We start from the raw sequence: 15,722 nt of genomic DNA, 5'->3' as shown, positions 1-15,722 counted from the left end.
GGCGATGTCCTTTCATGGATTACAAACTGGTTAAAAGACAGGAAATAGAGGGTAGGATTAAATGGACAATTTTCTCAGTGGAAAAGGGTAAACAGTGGAGTGCCTCAAGGATCTGTACTATGACCCGTGCTAAAAATGAGCTGGAAAGGAATACGATGAGTGAGGAAATCAAATTTGCAGATGATACAAAATTATTCAGAGTAGTTAAATCACAAGCAGATTCTGATATATTGCAGGAAGATCTTGTGAGACTAGAAAATTGGGCATCCAAATGGCAGATGAAATTTAATGTGGGTAAGTGCAAGGTGATGCATATATGGAAAAATAACCCGTGCTGTAGTTACACAATGTTAGGTTCCATATTAGGTGCTACTACCCAAGAAAGAGATCTATGCGTCATAGTGGATAACACATTGAAATCGTCGGCTCAGTGTGCTGCGGCAGTCAAAAAAAGCAAACAGAATGTTGGGAATTATTAGGAAGGGAATGGTGAATAAAACGGAAAATGTCATAATGCCTCTGTATCGCTCCATGGTGAGACCGCACCTTGAATACTGTGTACAATTCTGGTCACCGCAAACAAAAAATGATATAGTTGCAATGGAGAAGGTACAGAGAAGGGCGACCAAAACCTTAAAGGGGATGGCACAGACTATGAGGAAAGACTAAAGAGGTTAGGACTTTTCAGCTTGGAGAAGAGACGGCTGAGGGGGGATGTGATAGAGGTGTTTAAAATCATGAGAGGTCTAGAACGGATAAATGTGAATCGGTTATTTACTCTTTCAAATAATAGAAGGACTAGGGGGCAATCCATGAAGTTAGCATGTAGCACATTTAAAACTAATTGGAGAAATTTTTTTTTTCACTCAACGCACAATTAAACTCTGGAATTTGTTGCCAGAGGATGTGATTCATGCAGTTAGTGTAGCTGGGTTTAAAAAAGGTTTGGATGAGTTCTTGGAGAAGTCCATTACCTGCTATTAATCATGTTGACTATTTCTTGCTATTACTAGCAACAGTAGGATGGGATATACCTCATTTCTGGGTACTTGCCAGATACTTGTAGCCAGGATGCTGGGCTTGATGGACCCTTGGTTTGTCCCAGTATGGTAATTTCTTATGTTTGCCTATCGTTGTGTGCATTTCTCTGTACGTGTTTCTGAGTGTGCGTGTGTGTGTGAGTGGGAGAGTAGGAGCTTATGTGTGAGTGTGTGTAAGAGTAGGATCCTGTATATGCACATGTGTGTGTATATGAGAGTGAGAGCTTGGGTGTTTGTGTGAGTGGGAGCCTATACGTATGTGTCTGTGTATGCATGGAAGTGGGAGTGTCTGTCTGTGTGTTTCTGTATGTGTGTATGTGTGTGTGTACCTGTGCATCTCTGTGTGTGAGTGGGAGTCTGTGTATATTTAACATTTATTAATGTTGTTTAGCTTTTTGCTTTGTTTAAAATTACTTCATTATTGACGTTTGAATGTATTTAGACTAAGGAATTTTACTTCCTGCTTATTCTGTTTCATTGTAAACCGGTTTGATATGCATTTTATGCAGGAAAATCGGTATAAAAAAACTAAAAATAAATAAATATATATATATATATTTGTGTGCGAGTGGAAGCCTGTATGTGTATGTGAGAAAGAGAGCCTGAGAGATAGGGCTTTACAGGCAGAGCTTATTGTCCTTGCACAGTGTACGTTCCAATTTTCAGGACACCACCTGGTAGCCACAAAGGAACACAAAAGTGTGTCTCACCAAGTCTTTTATATACAGTATAAGGATGTGCATATATTTTATGCACACAATGATTGTAATAATTCATGCATAATAACCCATAATTAAATGTGGAAGCAGATGTTTTATAAAGGATGCACGTACTCTGCCTTTGAAAATACTTACTTGTACATGTACTTAGAATCACCGATATCCCACTAATTCACCTAGACCTTCCAGCATTTCACCCTGAAACCCTACCAGTTTATCCAGTCCTCCCACCCAAAAACTACAGACAAAAGGCAAGTCTGTGATCAATTATGCAAGTCAACTGGCAGGTGTACAGTGTAAGGACAAGTCTGATAATGTATACGGATCTGCCACTTAAAAATATATCATCTTGTGCACATCTTTCTGAAACCCTGTCCCAAAATTCCCTTTTACTGCCCCTTATTGCCTTGATAATATTTACACGCAGCACTGAAAGTATGCATGCACTCTCAATGTGTATAAAATAGTATATACTCTGCTTATGCACATATATGCTAATTTTATGCTCACAAACCCCACATAATTCTTTGAAAATGACTTCTTAAATGGTCAGTAGGTAAATCCACTTCCATGATATCCCCCACTTTTATCAACTATTCCTCTAGGGATTTGTTTGAACCCATAAGAACTTAAGAACATAAGAACTTGCCATGCTGGGTCAGACCAAGGGCCCATCAAGCCCAGCATCCTGTTTCCAAAAGAGGCCAAACCAGGCCACAAGAACCTGGCAATTACCCAAACACTAAGAAGATCCCATGCTACTGATGCAATTAATATATGCCCATCAATTTCTATTTTTGCATCCGTCTGCGATTCCTATATTGATTTCTGCATTCTTTTGTAAAACCAAATAATAGAGATGTGAATCGTGTCCTCGATCGTCTTAACGATCGATTTCGGCTGGGAGGGGGAGGGAATCGTATCGTCGCCGTTTGGGTTTTTAAAATATCGTTAAAATCGTTAAAATCGTGAACCGGCACACTAAAACACCCTAAAACCCACCCCGACCCTTTAAAATAAATCCTCCACCCTCCCGAACCCCCCCAAAATGCCTTAAATTACCTGGGGGTCCAGCGGGGGTCCGGAACGACCTCCTGCAATCGAATCGTGTTGTCTTCAGCCGGCGCCATTTTGCGCCGCCATCAATGGGGACATCAGAACTACAAGCCCCTGCATGCAATAGGGTAAAACCAGAAAGAGGCGGCAGTCCTATTTCAAAGAGTTGGGGCTGCAAAAGCAGAAAGCCCCATGATTTGTAGCGTACCAGATCAATTCCCAGAAAAAAAAAGGAACTCCAGACAAATCTTAGTACCAAAACCCCCTCCTGTACTCCTTTATCCAGAGCAGAAAGTCTTTTAAAAGGTCCTTCGCCCCACCTCTATTTCCAGTCATTTTATATTCGGACACGAGTTCCACTGGGCAAGCAGACTGAACGGTGCAGCTAAATAACGGGAGTAGAAAGATGGTAGCCCTGCACCCACCCCACCCCCATTCCTATATCTTGTAGGTATTTACCCTAATTCTCGCCTTTTTAGATTTCCATAGGGAGAGTAATTATAAAAGGGAGTTCTGCAGTGTTTTAGGTGCAGAAATGGCCTTCTGCAAAGTTGCCTGCCCAATGTGCGGTTAAACGTATGCGCTTTTGCCTTGCACGCTCCTAAGTATACCCGGACTGAGTGGAGATATTCCTGGAGGCAGAGTTTGGGACGGCTTTGGACTTACACATATACAGGTGAATTGTAAAAGAGATGCACGCACACAAAGTAGCAGATGCGCATGCAAATAGCACTTAATCACGCTGGTGCTATTTTATAAGCCCCGCACAAAGGGCGCACAAGTACCGGAGTGCGAATTGCTTTGCTCGTGTAAAGAAGGAGTGGATTTGGGACAGCTCAGGGGTGTTCCATGGGCCAACATGTGCACGATAGAATGCAATCTTTATAACTTGCGCGCATACGGCTGTTACCGCACAGATTCACTTCTGCTAATTATCAAGTCTCCTTCTAGCTAAAAAATGATTGAGTGAGGAGTCTGGATAAACCGGGGGGTGTAAGCTAAAGAAGCAGAGGGGTCTTGATGACCTAGAGATAGACTGGGCAAACTGGTGGCCTAAGTGGTAAAACTGAGAATTTCCTTCATGCGTGCATGGTATAAAATGTGCTGACTTGCGGGTGTAGAACGCCGACAACTCCTAAGGAAAATCCGCAAACATTTCCTCGTGTAACTGCTTAAAATTGGGAGCACACCTACATGCAAGCAGGTGTATTTTGTATAATACTCGAGGGCGATATAAAACTCATGCATGCATGTCCCTGCTTGTTTTAAATTTACCCTCAGAGTTTTGAAAATTCAAACGTATGCACATAAATTTTCTCGAATAAATGTTTGCGTATGAAATAGTAGGCGTAATTATGTGGAGGTAAATTTGATGGGATGATTTTCAAAGGGGCTTGTGCACATAAGGTCGCTTTGAAAATTGATGTAGCTTATATATATATTCGCTACATAATTTAAGTGTGATATTAGAAAATGACCCTCGTAAAATTCACTGTAATTTTCTTAGGGGAAGAAAAAAGGGATCCTGGCACACAGAGTAGAGGACATACACAGAATATGTAAAAACCAAATTATTCTGACTGCATGAATGCTGCCTAAGCGGTTTGCCGTACATAACATGCTCCTTCCTTAACCCTGACAATAGGAAATTAACAAGGGGATACAGCTCCTCCAGTTTAGCAGTTTGTAGTATACCTAAATACTTTATTTTCCCTGTATTTCATCCTAGAGGGCATATCATTTTAAATTTCTCTAAACTGACCTTATAGTCCAAGAGGCTACCAACTTCCTCCAACTCAACTAACTAACAGGCCGATACAGTAAAGCACGGCCGCGGTTACCCTGCTTCTAACCCACTTCTAACTCACAATTTGGCCGCGTAAGTCCAACCCGCGATTCACTATCCCTTTTAACCCATCCTTACTGCTTCTTTAAATCAACCGGTAACCCTTTCCGCCCGCAGCATGTATATGAGATGTAAACGCTCCGATTAGCTATTCCCTCCCATACAGCAATGTGCGCCCAGATTATCTCCTTTTTAACCTGTAGTTTTGCCACGCGTTTAACCTGCTAACTTACCGCCTACCCTTACCCCTGCGTTAGTATGGAGCGTCAGGTCAGAGGCGCGAAATTTCATGGGCAAACGACCCCCTCACCCCCCGGGACCCTTACCCTGGCGTTAGTATGGTGTGACAGCAATAGGCAGGCTCCGGTCAAAATCCCCCCCTCCCGAAGCAAGGCGCAGGGCGAAAATCAGCTCGACATGTCATTAAAACAAAAGTAAATAAAGTATAATAAAAGTAAACTTACTGTATGTGAATTTTCTTTGAACAGTCCTCTCTCTCCTCCTCCCGAGGTGCGCACTGCGGCTCCCCTGCCTCCCGGGGGCAGCCGGCGGCGAAAGCGGCGGGCGAAAGCGTACGAGCGGGTGGGTGAAAGCGTATGGGTGAAAGCGGCGGGCGAAAGTGAATGAATGCACGCCCGTACGTGGCGGGAGCCAGCGGGCGTGCATTCTTTCACTCACCTTCACCAGCGGGCGTACATGCATCCATCCAGCGGAGGGAGCCGGCGGGTGTGCATACATCCGGGCGGGAGCCGGTGGACGTGCATTCATCCAGGCGGAGGGAGCCGGCGGCGAAAGCGGCTTCCAGCAACCCCCGCCGGCGAAGGTGAATAAATGTGCGCCTGTGCGTGCAATTTGGGAGCTCAAGACGTGACGTCACGACGTTTGACGTCACGGCATGTGACGTCGGCGTTCGTTAATGCACTGCCTTGAGCGCCCAAATTGCATTCATTCACCTTCGCTGGCGGCGGCTGCTGGAAGCCGCTTTGGCTCCCCTGCCCCCGCCGGTGAAGGTGAATGAATGCATGCCTGTGTGTGCAATTTGGGCGCTCAAGGCAGTGCATTAGCGAACGCCAACATCACACGCCGTGATGTCAAATGTCGTGACGTCACGTCTTGAGCTCCCAAATTGCACGCACAGGCGTGCATTCATTCACTGCTGGCGGGGGCTGCTGGAAGCCGCTTTCGCCGCCGGCTCCCTCCACCTGGATGAATGCACGTCCACCGGCTCCCGCCCGGATGTATGCACACCCACCGGCTCCCTCCGCCTGGATGAATGTACACTCGCCGGCTCACTCCGCCTGGATCAATGCACGCCCGCCGGCGAAGGTGAGTGAATGAATGCACGCCCGCCAGCTCCCGCCGCGTACGGGCGTGCATTCATTCACTTTCGTCCGTACGCTTTCGCCTGCCGCTTTCGCCGCCGGCTGCCCCCGGGAGGCAGGGGAGCCGCAGTACGAGCGTCGGGAGGAGGAGAGAGAGAGAGGACTGTTCAAAGAAAATTCACATGCAGTAAGTTTACTTTTATTACACTTTATTCACTTTTGTTTTAATTTTCGCCCTGCTTGCTTCGGGAGGGGGGGGGGAGAGGACTTGCAATCCCCCCTGGTACCTGTCATTTCAAACGTCATTTGAAATGACAGGTACCATTTGAAATGACGTTTGAAACGCACCCAGGATACTGTATAGGCGCTGTATAGTGCTCTATACAGTAAAATGAATTGCGCGGGCCTAACGCTTCACGCATGCGGCTTGCATTTGCATGCTATTTCAATACAGTATCGAGCGGTAGGTGATCCGAACCGTGCATGCGGCAAACGCGGGTGCGCCCGGCCGTAACGCACCTCTTCCTACCGCTCCTTACTGTATCGGCCTGTAAAACTGCTATAGACATCTCAGTTTCTGCTCCATTTAGTATGATGGCATCTGCACATAAAGCCAGTTTTTGCTGTATTCCTACGTTCAGCTCTAAAGTGACAAAATAAAGGCTGCATAACTCACATAACGAGAGGGGGGGTCAAGGGGCAGCTCCGTCTAGTTCTTCCAACAAGTTGAAAAAAGTGGAATCTGGTCCCATTCACTAATATTTCTGCCTCTGGTATCTCGTAAAAGCTGTCCCCAAATCCCAAAACAAATCTTAACACCTCATACTTAACTTAACAGGCTGCGCCACTTAATCTAAGGCCTCTCTGCATCCAGGAAGACCAGAGACAAAGCCTCATCCCTCACTTTAGCTTTCTGTTTTACCCAAAATGTGCAGAGAAGATCACCAGCAGAATGCCTCCCACCCCAGTAAAATCCACCTGATCTCTGTGCATGAATATTGGAAAGGTTCTTCTTCCATTTCTACAGCCAGTATCTTAGCAAGGATTTTAAAATCTGCATTCAATAAAGAAATTGGACTGCATGAGGCTCGATTTCCTTTAGGTCTTCCCTCCTTAAGAATAACTAAAATGGAAGCGTGGGTGGCCTTCACTGGTCAGGAAAGCGATCAATAAGAAATTTTAAGTAAAAATAAATAAACATTCCAGTTTTCATCACATTCTGAAAAAAAAATCGTACTAATACTGCTTAAATCAGCTCTCTTCTGATGTATATAACCTTTTCTAATATTCCATTTTTTGCCTGTCCCCACAGGGGCTGAAACCGTCTCCCCCTCATCTCGCATCTGCTTAATATTTTGCAAATACCTAAGCTCCTTCAACTGCCATATTCCTGTTGGTTTTCAGAATACATCCTCTCATTAAGCAAAGAGATCAACTAACTACTTGCCTCATCATAATTCTCTTCTTAGACCTAACCCCTAGATTCATCAAAATGCTATAATATCCCATGGATTAACGCCCATGGTAAGAAAAAGATGTGTGTTTGTGGTAATTTTAGAATTACCAAACCACGTGCTAAGATAGTGTTTGTGTATCGTGGGGTGCAGTAACGTTTTTGCATGAGTGAGAAAAAGAGAGAGAGACTATTTATAAGGCCTTCATCGTAGTCAACTATTTATCTCTCTATAGGAGGGCCAGCTAATAGCTCAAGGTGAGGTGTTGGTGGTCGTTTAGGGTTTAGGGGCCAGTTTTACATGCAGAGTGAGACATACAATTAGCACACTATACCCTGGTGAAGATTTGACGTCATTTGGAGTGAGGAAAGTCTCACAAAGATGAGATTTCTGCAATGTTCTCACCCTAGCTTGATGGACTCTATAACAGGGTACTATCAAGCTAGGGTGCGATAACACAGTAGAAATCTCATCTTTGTGAGACTTTCCTCACTCCAAATGACATCAAATCTTCACCGAGGTGTACTGTGCTGTTCATATGTTTCACTCTGCATGAAAAACTGGCCCCTAAACCCCCAACCAACACCTTTCCTCGAGCTATTAACTGGCCCTCTTATAGTGACATAAATAGTTGAATACTGTGAGCCCTGTCCAGAGGTGCTCTCTCTTTCTCTCTTCTATTAAAAACTTGCAGTAGTACCTCATTTTAATGAATCCCACCCCTTCAAAAAATTAGCATTCACACTATGCAGTAACTTGATTATCGCATGCATTATGGCATTAACGTGTTATCACGTGTGTTAACACCATAACGCATTTTGATGAATGACCCTATAAATCTCTTATGGGTATATTTTAATTGCCTAACCTTTTTCTCCAGTTCTAAATGGTTTTTTCTCTCCCTTTTTTTTTTCCAATAGCAATAATCTGTCATTGTATAAATGCATTTCCTGCTTCCCTTGAAGTATCAATATCCGTCTCATCTTGACTATTGTCAAAAGCTAAGTGAAAAATGGGATGAGTATTATATTTTTTTTCTCTTAGCTTTTGACAGCCCTGTGAATCTTTCTAAAATGATACATTAAATTTCTCTCTCTTCATATATTCAGAGGCCCTTCCTCACTCCAAAGTGAAAAAAAAATGCATGCATTATCTGATATATTTATTTATTTATTATATACCGACATTCGATCTGAGATGTCACACCTTTGAGCTGTGCCTCTACCACATATCTGTGCCTCATTAGGATTCATAAGGAGTGAGAAAGGTGGGAGAGAAAAACCTATAGTCCCCATCTTTCGATTGCATGCTGCAGCAGACATCCACCAACTGTCATTCTCTCATAGACGTTTTTAAAAAACCTTGACAAATCCTTCTTTTTAACATGCTGAGGCTAGGCCCAGATCTGTCCAGAATATGATCCAAGCTTTTATAATAGTCCCCTCCCACTAGAACTGTCCCTCTCTCGTCCTCAGATATCACCATCATCGAGTAAATCTTGAAAAAGGGCTTTGACTCAACCTTTGGTCCATAAATGTTCAAATTAAACTCTACCTATCAAGATTTCCTTGTATTAATATACACTGCGTCTCTTCTCAGGATCACTAATCCTCCTTTTACTTACACAATTTACTTTTTCGGCTGTTAGAATTACCACACCTTTTCTTTTCTTCCCCCGTATGAAACGGAATAACATTCTCCAAGTCAGCCTGATTTCAATTTATTATATTTCAGACTTCATAAGAGTAATTCTGTTCCAACTTTAATTTTCCTCAGAGCCATGAGCACTTTTTTTTTTTGTATATACATTTTTCAGCCCTTTGACATTTCAGGAATACAGTTTTAGTTTAGACATCAGAAGGGGGATCACTATCAGCCAGCAAAGCCTATTAATCTTTGAAAAGTCAAGATCACTCTATTGATACCATCCAGCATTGCTCTTTGGAAAAACATAAATCATTATCCAAACTGTAAAGATATTTTCAGATACCCACTACGATTACTATTCAGCTCACAGAAAGCAACCCAAATTCCCAACTGGAAGACAAATCTTTCCATACTCAACGCACTCAAGCTGCTTCCTACACGTCCCGTACCAATATCCAGATAGTTTTCAACCACTCCATCTTCTCATGTTCAAGTGCACAGAAATGGAAAAATCCACCTAACAATTTAATGGAAAAACAAACAGCAGCTGCTTGCATCTTGATTTGCATAACTCCAACCCCTTCTACCCATTCTCAGAGCAGGCCTATTCCAGCATTATCACTGAATATCAAAAATTCAAACATATAGCCCAAGAATTGCTCTCACTGTACATAACAATCAACTAGTAAATCCTTTAGAAACCACTTCCTCCTTATTTTTCTATCATGCGTAGTCCCAAACCAGGATTGCAAGATCAGAATCCAGCAGCTCTCTCTAACCGAATAGCAGGAACCCACCTCGAAGAGAAAAAGAAGCAAAGCCAGACCCTCAGCAAAATTCTTCTGTTTCCATATCTCTTCAACCTCTCCAGATAGACAGAGTTAGTGCATAGATGGATCCGTCTCTTCTAAGAAGGCTGCCCCCAGGAATTTTGTGACTGTTAGGCCACAAGAATCCTGTAATAACTTGTTCCCATGCTGAAGATGTTTCCCTTTTCCAATGCCACTCTTCTTCCGTCTCCTTCAAAAGGCAGGCATTATTAGCATGCGGGCTCCCCTGTCTTACCAGACCGTTAATCACTGATTTTAACACTTCTTCCTGTTCTAAAAATGCCCTCCAGACCTCATTCACCTGCACTCTCATTTTAGCAGGATAAATCAGCCTGAAATAAAGATTATTCATATGCAGACTTTTCCATACCTCTCCAGGGGCAGCTCGTTTTCTCTTCGTTTTTACATTGTAGTCAGAGAAGATCAATGCTCAGTAATCCCAATTCTATCACTTTTTAAAAAAACTCGTTCTTTCTCCTAGAACATCATCCTTGCCCATTTCACCTTCTGTCTTTGAAGTTCTAGAGGCCAACGCACTTTTGCAAGCTAAATTTATCAGTTAGCTTCACATGTCAAAATGTCAAATAGCGAAAATTATTTATGATAGCATGCACTACTTTTCCATTTGAGCGTGCAAAGCTGTTTTTGCCACATATTTTGGTTTCACAAATAGTAAAATTTCACATGCAGTTTTACATATGTGAAATGTTATTAATAGCTAGTGAGTTGCTGTGATGCAAAATTATGCAAAGCAGCTCATTCATGTAAAACTATATACAATTTGCTACACAGAATGCTTTTTAACACACGCAAAAATAACTACACATCACTAAGTTACAGTTAAATTTTTTTTTTCCTAAATTTTGCTTCCTATTCTTCCACCAGGCTTATTTGCATGGGAGAAAAATAGCCCAGGAAAAACATAAGTGCCATACAGAGTCAAACTAAATGTCCATTGAGCCCAACATCCTGTCTGCAACAGTGGCCAATCTGGGTCACGAACACTCAGAAGAACCCCTTAATAAAAGGTGTGCAGGGTCAAAAAATGTGTTTCAATGTATTCATTTGCTACACAGGTCACAGTAATTTGTCAGGTTTCTTTGAAACGAAAGGAAAATATTTGTTCATTTGTTTCATTCATTTTACATTAAAGTCAATGGGGTTAGGCCCCATTGACTTCACTGTAAAACAAAAAACAGGACGAGCCCAGGGCCAATGCTGGGACCCAGCCTGAGGCTGCGTCCTGTCACAGAGGTCTGGGCCTGGACTTATGCCCAACACATGGGTCCCATTGCTGAAGCCCAGGCCTAGGATGGGCACAGGTTAGTGCATGAGCCTCTTAGGAGGTAATTTTCAAAAGGATTTTCTGAGTGTAAAACATAAATTCAGTCTCTTTCTCCCAAACATAAGAAGAAAAGAATTGCCATACTGGGTCAGACTGAGAATCCATCAAGCCCAGCATCCTGTTTGCAACAGTGGCCAATCCAGGTCAGGTCACGAGTATCTGGCAAGTTCCCAAACATTAGATAGATCCCATGCTGCTAACACCTAGGGATAAGCAGTGGATTTCCCCATCTCTACCTGGGAACCTTTGATTTCTAGATGCCCTGAGATTGTCATGGATTTGCAGGGGGAGGGGTATTACACACAAACTTTCTGCTCTCTCTCTCACATGCTCAATCATACACACACACATATACAGGATCTGTCTCATGTTCAGGCATACACACACGCTGTCTCTCATACTCAGTAATACACATACACGCTGTCTCATGCTCAGTCGTATATAATCATACCCGCTGTCTCACATGCTCAATCATACACACACATGCTCTGTCTCATGCTCACTGATATACACATTCACCCTGTCTCACATGCTTAATCATATGTAGGTATACACACACACACACACACACACACATTGTCTCTTATGTTCAGTCATACACACACATGCTCTGTCTTTCATGTTGAAAGATACACATACATTCTGTCTCTCATGCTCAATCATGTACGCCCACACACATGCTCCCTGTCTCTCATGCTCAGTCTCTCTCACACACACACACCTCTGTCGCTCTTTCACTTGTTTCCCCATCTGTAAGATCAAGGGGCAGCAGCAGCCTCCTCCTTCAGCCCGGACAGCCACTAGGCTCTTCCTCTTGGCTTCTAGTCTCTGGCCCTGCTACTCCTCCTCATGACTGTTGCCAGAGAGAGAGAGGCCGATGCTGCTTCTTTCGGCCCCACGGGTCATGCTCCTCTTAACTGCTGAGAGGTGAGGGGATGGGGAGGCTGATTCTGCTTTCAGCTATGCTGGCTGTGCTCCTCGTGGCTGCTGGGTTGGGAGGCCGTGGCTGCTTCTTGTGGCTCTGCAGCCGCATTTCTTCTGACTGCCTGGGTGGGGAGGGGAAGGCTGGTGTTTCTTTCAGCATGGCGGGCTGTGCTCCTCGGGACTGCTGGGTTGGGAGGCCGTGGCTGCTTTTTGTGGCTCTGCGGCTGCATTTCTTCTGACTGCCTGGGTGGGGAGGGGAAGGCTGGTGTTTCTTTCAGCCTGGTGGGCTTTGCTCCTCGGGACTGCTGGGTTGGGAGGCCGTGGCTGCTTCTTGTGGCTCTGTGGCCGCGTTTCTTCTGACTGCCTGGGTGGGGAGGGGAAGTCTGGGTGTTTCTGTCAGCCTGGCGGGCTGTGCTTCTCGGGACTGCTGGGTTGGGAGGCTGTTGCTGCTTCTTATGGCTCTGCGGCCGCATTTCTTCTGACTGCCTGGGTGGGGAGGGGAAGGCTGGGTGTTTCTTTCAGCCTGGCGGGCTTTGCTCCTCGGGACTGCTGGGTTGGGAGGCCGTGGCTACTTCTTGTGGCTCTGCGGCCACGTTTCTTCTGACTGCCTGGGTGGGGAGGGGAAGGCTGGGTGTTTCTTTCAGCCTGGCGGGCTGTGCTCCTCGGGACTGCTGGGTTGGGAGGCCGTTGCTGCAAGCTGTAACTCCGCAGCCACACTTCTCACTGCTGGGACAGGGGGTGTGGAAGGCCAAGGCTGTTTGTTGCAACTCGGAGGGCTCGGTCTGCACCTTCTGACTGCAAGGTGGGGGGAGGCTTATGTTTCTTCTTTCCGCCGAATGGGCTGCTCTGCTTCCGACCATGGACAAAGGGAGGGGCTGCAAAGCTTCCTTTTGAGCTGGGCAACAGCACTGGTGAGTCCCTCCCTCCCTTTCATGAGCAAACGTGATGGAAGGCAGGAACACCAGAAGCAGCTCTTGCCCAAAAGCTGTATGGGGTGGAGGGGGAAACAGATCTTTAGCCAAACTGTGAGAGAGATGGCACCCCCCCCCCCCCCCCCAGTAGAGGGAAAAGGAAAAAGGGACAGAGGAGCTCTAAGGAGGGTGAGAGAGGCCCTGAGAGAACTGCTGGGAGGAGGAGAGGTAGTGAGGGCTGGGAAGATGGGAAGGTTGACAGGTTTCAGGGAGTGAGCCAAGAAGCACTCTCAGATTAGCACCACCAAATCAGGGCAAACCCAGATTTGGTCCCAGCAGGAAGCAGCTGGCTCATCCCAGGCAGAACCAAGGCACAGGCAAGGTGCCAGCACTAAGTGGAACAGGCTGGCAGAGGTCAATCAGTGTTACAGCACAGGCAAGGGCCAGTGCTGGCAGAGTCATGGAAGAGAAACTAAAAGTAGCAGGGCAGCCACCAGCAAGCATGGACCCAGAGAAGCAGCAACTAAGAATGCTAGCCAGCCTGTTGCCGTGACACGAGCTGGTTGCACAGGGTTTGCTTATATATCTAGTCAGGAGATGATGTCATCAGCCAGTGCCACAGGAAGTCCCGGCTGCAGGACCTATAAAAGGAGCTCAGGAGTGCAGAAAGCTCTAGATAAGATTCTTGTGTGTGGCAGGATGCTATGGTAGAGGTAAGGGGGCATTACAATCTGATTATAAAAGGAGATGCTGTCTGGGGGGAAGAGAAGCTGAAAGAATGAATTCTGGATGGTAACGAGGGAGATGAGGTACTGGGAGCTGTGTGGGATAGGGAGAGTAAAACCTGGGCTGGGAGAGTAACAGAGAGGGCTGAGCAAGAGGACCTGGGTTGTGAGAAGAGGAAAGTAGCTGAGAGGAGGTAAAAGAAAAATAGAAGCTGGAAAAGGAGACATGGCACTGATAAGAAGAGTAGCACAGGTGAGTGGTTAAGTGAAGGTGAAGAAGAGTGTAGTAGAGGGACTAGGAAAGAAACCGTGTGGTTAGAAAAAAATGGAGCTGATAGGAGAGGTAAAGCAAGAGAAGGGTTTTGAGAGAATCATGGTGGAGAGAAGGGACATGAGTGAGTGAGGCGAGGGATGAAAGCGGCAGGCGGAGAGAAAGATGCACACATGGAGGAAATAGCAAAGAAATGAGGAAGACCAGAATATAAGCTTTAAAAGAAAAAGGAATGAGGAGGAATAAAGGAAACAAAGAGAAAGCCAAGAACAAGCAAAGACAAGAGGATAGAGTCAAATTACACACACAAATTTAAAAAAGATTTTATTCAAAGTTTAGGGAACATTTCTGTGCTAGCTGGGCAGTGTCAAGGATGAGGGACAGGCAGTATCTGGCCTCTTCTTCCAGGCTTGCAATAACCAAGATAAATAAGGTATTTCACTTAAATGATGAGGAAGGGGAGGCGGCTGTGGTGGCTTGTGAAGTGATACAGGCTCAAAATTGTCTCTTAACAATTAGCAGCTCTATTATTGATAGGGGCTACAGTCAGGCTTGAATTAAGGGGGAATGAAAGTGAACATCATTCTCCTTATTCACAAAAATAAATACATCATTTTCCTGTTGTATCCCAAGAGAGACAGAAGTTATCTCTGGGGTTTCCAAACTGAGAGCAGGGAGCAGCACATGCAGCTGTGGCTCTAGACAGGCCTGGATTAGCAAATGGGCCCACTAGGCCTGTGCCTGTGGTGGCAAACATCTGAGGGGGGCAGCAGGCCAGCTAAAGATTTGCTACTTCTCAGCTCAGTGGAGAGCAGCATTTTGCTTCCTGCTCCAGGCTTTCCCTCTCAGAGAGAACAGAAGGGGAGGGGTGAGGCTGGAGTAGATGGAAGAAAAACTGCCTCTCCTCTCTATTCCTGCCCCTCCCCTCCTGTTTACTGTAAGGGAGAGAGGTGAGACCAGGGAACATAATAGAGGGCAAAGAGATGTTGAACTTTCTCTGCTCCCTAGTCCAGCCCCTCTGCCCCTGTCCTTTAGGGACATGAGAGGAGGAGGTGAGCCGGGAACAGAGAGAGGAGAGCAAAGAAAGGCAGTGCCTTAGACCTTCTGCTCTGTTATCCTGTATGAGGGGGGCTGCAAAATCCTTAATCTGTCACTGGCCCTAGAGCTGAGGGGATACTGACTGCTGAGCTGCCAGGGCTCAGGACATGCAGGTTTGGCACTGGCTCTGGCCTGGGATCTGTGAGTGCTGGGAGAAGTGCTGCAGGGGACAGGGAGGCAGGAGCAGCTCCAGAAAAAGGAAAATGTGCCTGGGCTCGGGATGTGTAGAGTAGGGATGGGGTCCAAGCGTGTGGAGGAGGATGAATCACAAACTAAGAGGTGAGGTGAGCCTGCCAATGAAAGATAGTCTAACAGCTGGTGAGGGGAGGGAATCAGTAAGGGCAGGAGGGAGGAGGAGCAGCCTAGTGGTTAGAGCAGTGACCTATGAACCAGGAGACCAGGGTTCAAGTCCTGCTGTTGCTCCTTGTGCACCTTGTAAGCCCTCTGAGGAAAAGGAAATACCTACAGTACCTGAATGTCAGCATATTAAAAATAATAATAAATAAATAAATAAACTAAGCTGGCACAGGGAGT

The 15,722-nt window shown here is 45.4% G+C and overlaps 1 protein-coding gene across 6 annotated transcripts in view; it reads left to right on the top strand.

Moving 5' to 3' along the window:
* The window catches only part of TPPP3 (tubulin polymerization promoting protein family member 3), an 89,950-nt gene that overhangs the window by 46,371 nt on the left and 27,857 nt on the right, over positions 1-15,722 (top strand). Inside the window, exon 1 of one of the 6 annotated variants that reach the window (XM_029608791.1) lies at positions 13,726-13,807. The exons of 4 other annotated variants lie outside the window; for them this stretch is intronic. The gene's annotated coding sequence lies outside the window, so the exon portion shown is untranslated. Of the gene's footprint in view, positions 1-13,725; positions 13,808-15,722 lie in introns of those variants that run through there. One more of the 6 variants, XM_029608792.1, reaches the window with a different exon arrangement.

The sequence above is a fragment of the Rhinatrema bivittatum genome, chromosome 7 (genome assembly GCF_901001135.1).
Source record: "Rhinatrema bivittatum chromosome 7, aRhiBiv1.1, whole genome shotgun sequence".
Classification (NCBI taxonomy): domain Eukaryota; kingdom Metazoa; phylum Chordata; class Amphibia; order Gymnophiona; family Rhinatrematidae; genus Rhinatrema; species Rhinatrema bivittatum.
This window is presented reverse-complemented; position numbering and strand designations above follow the sequence as displayed.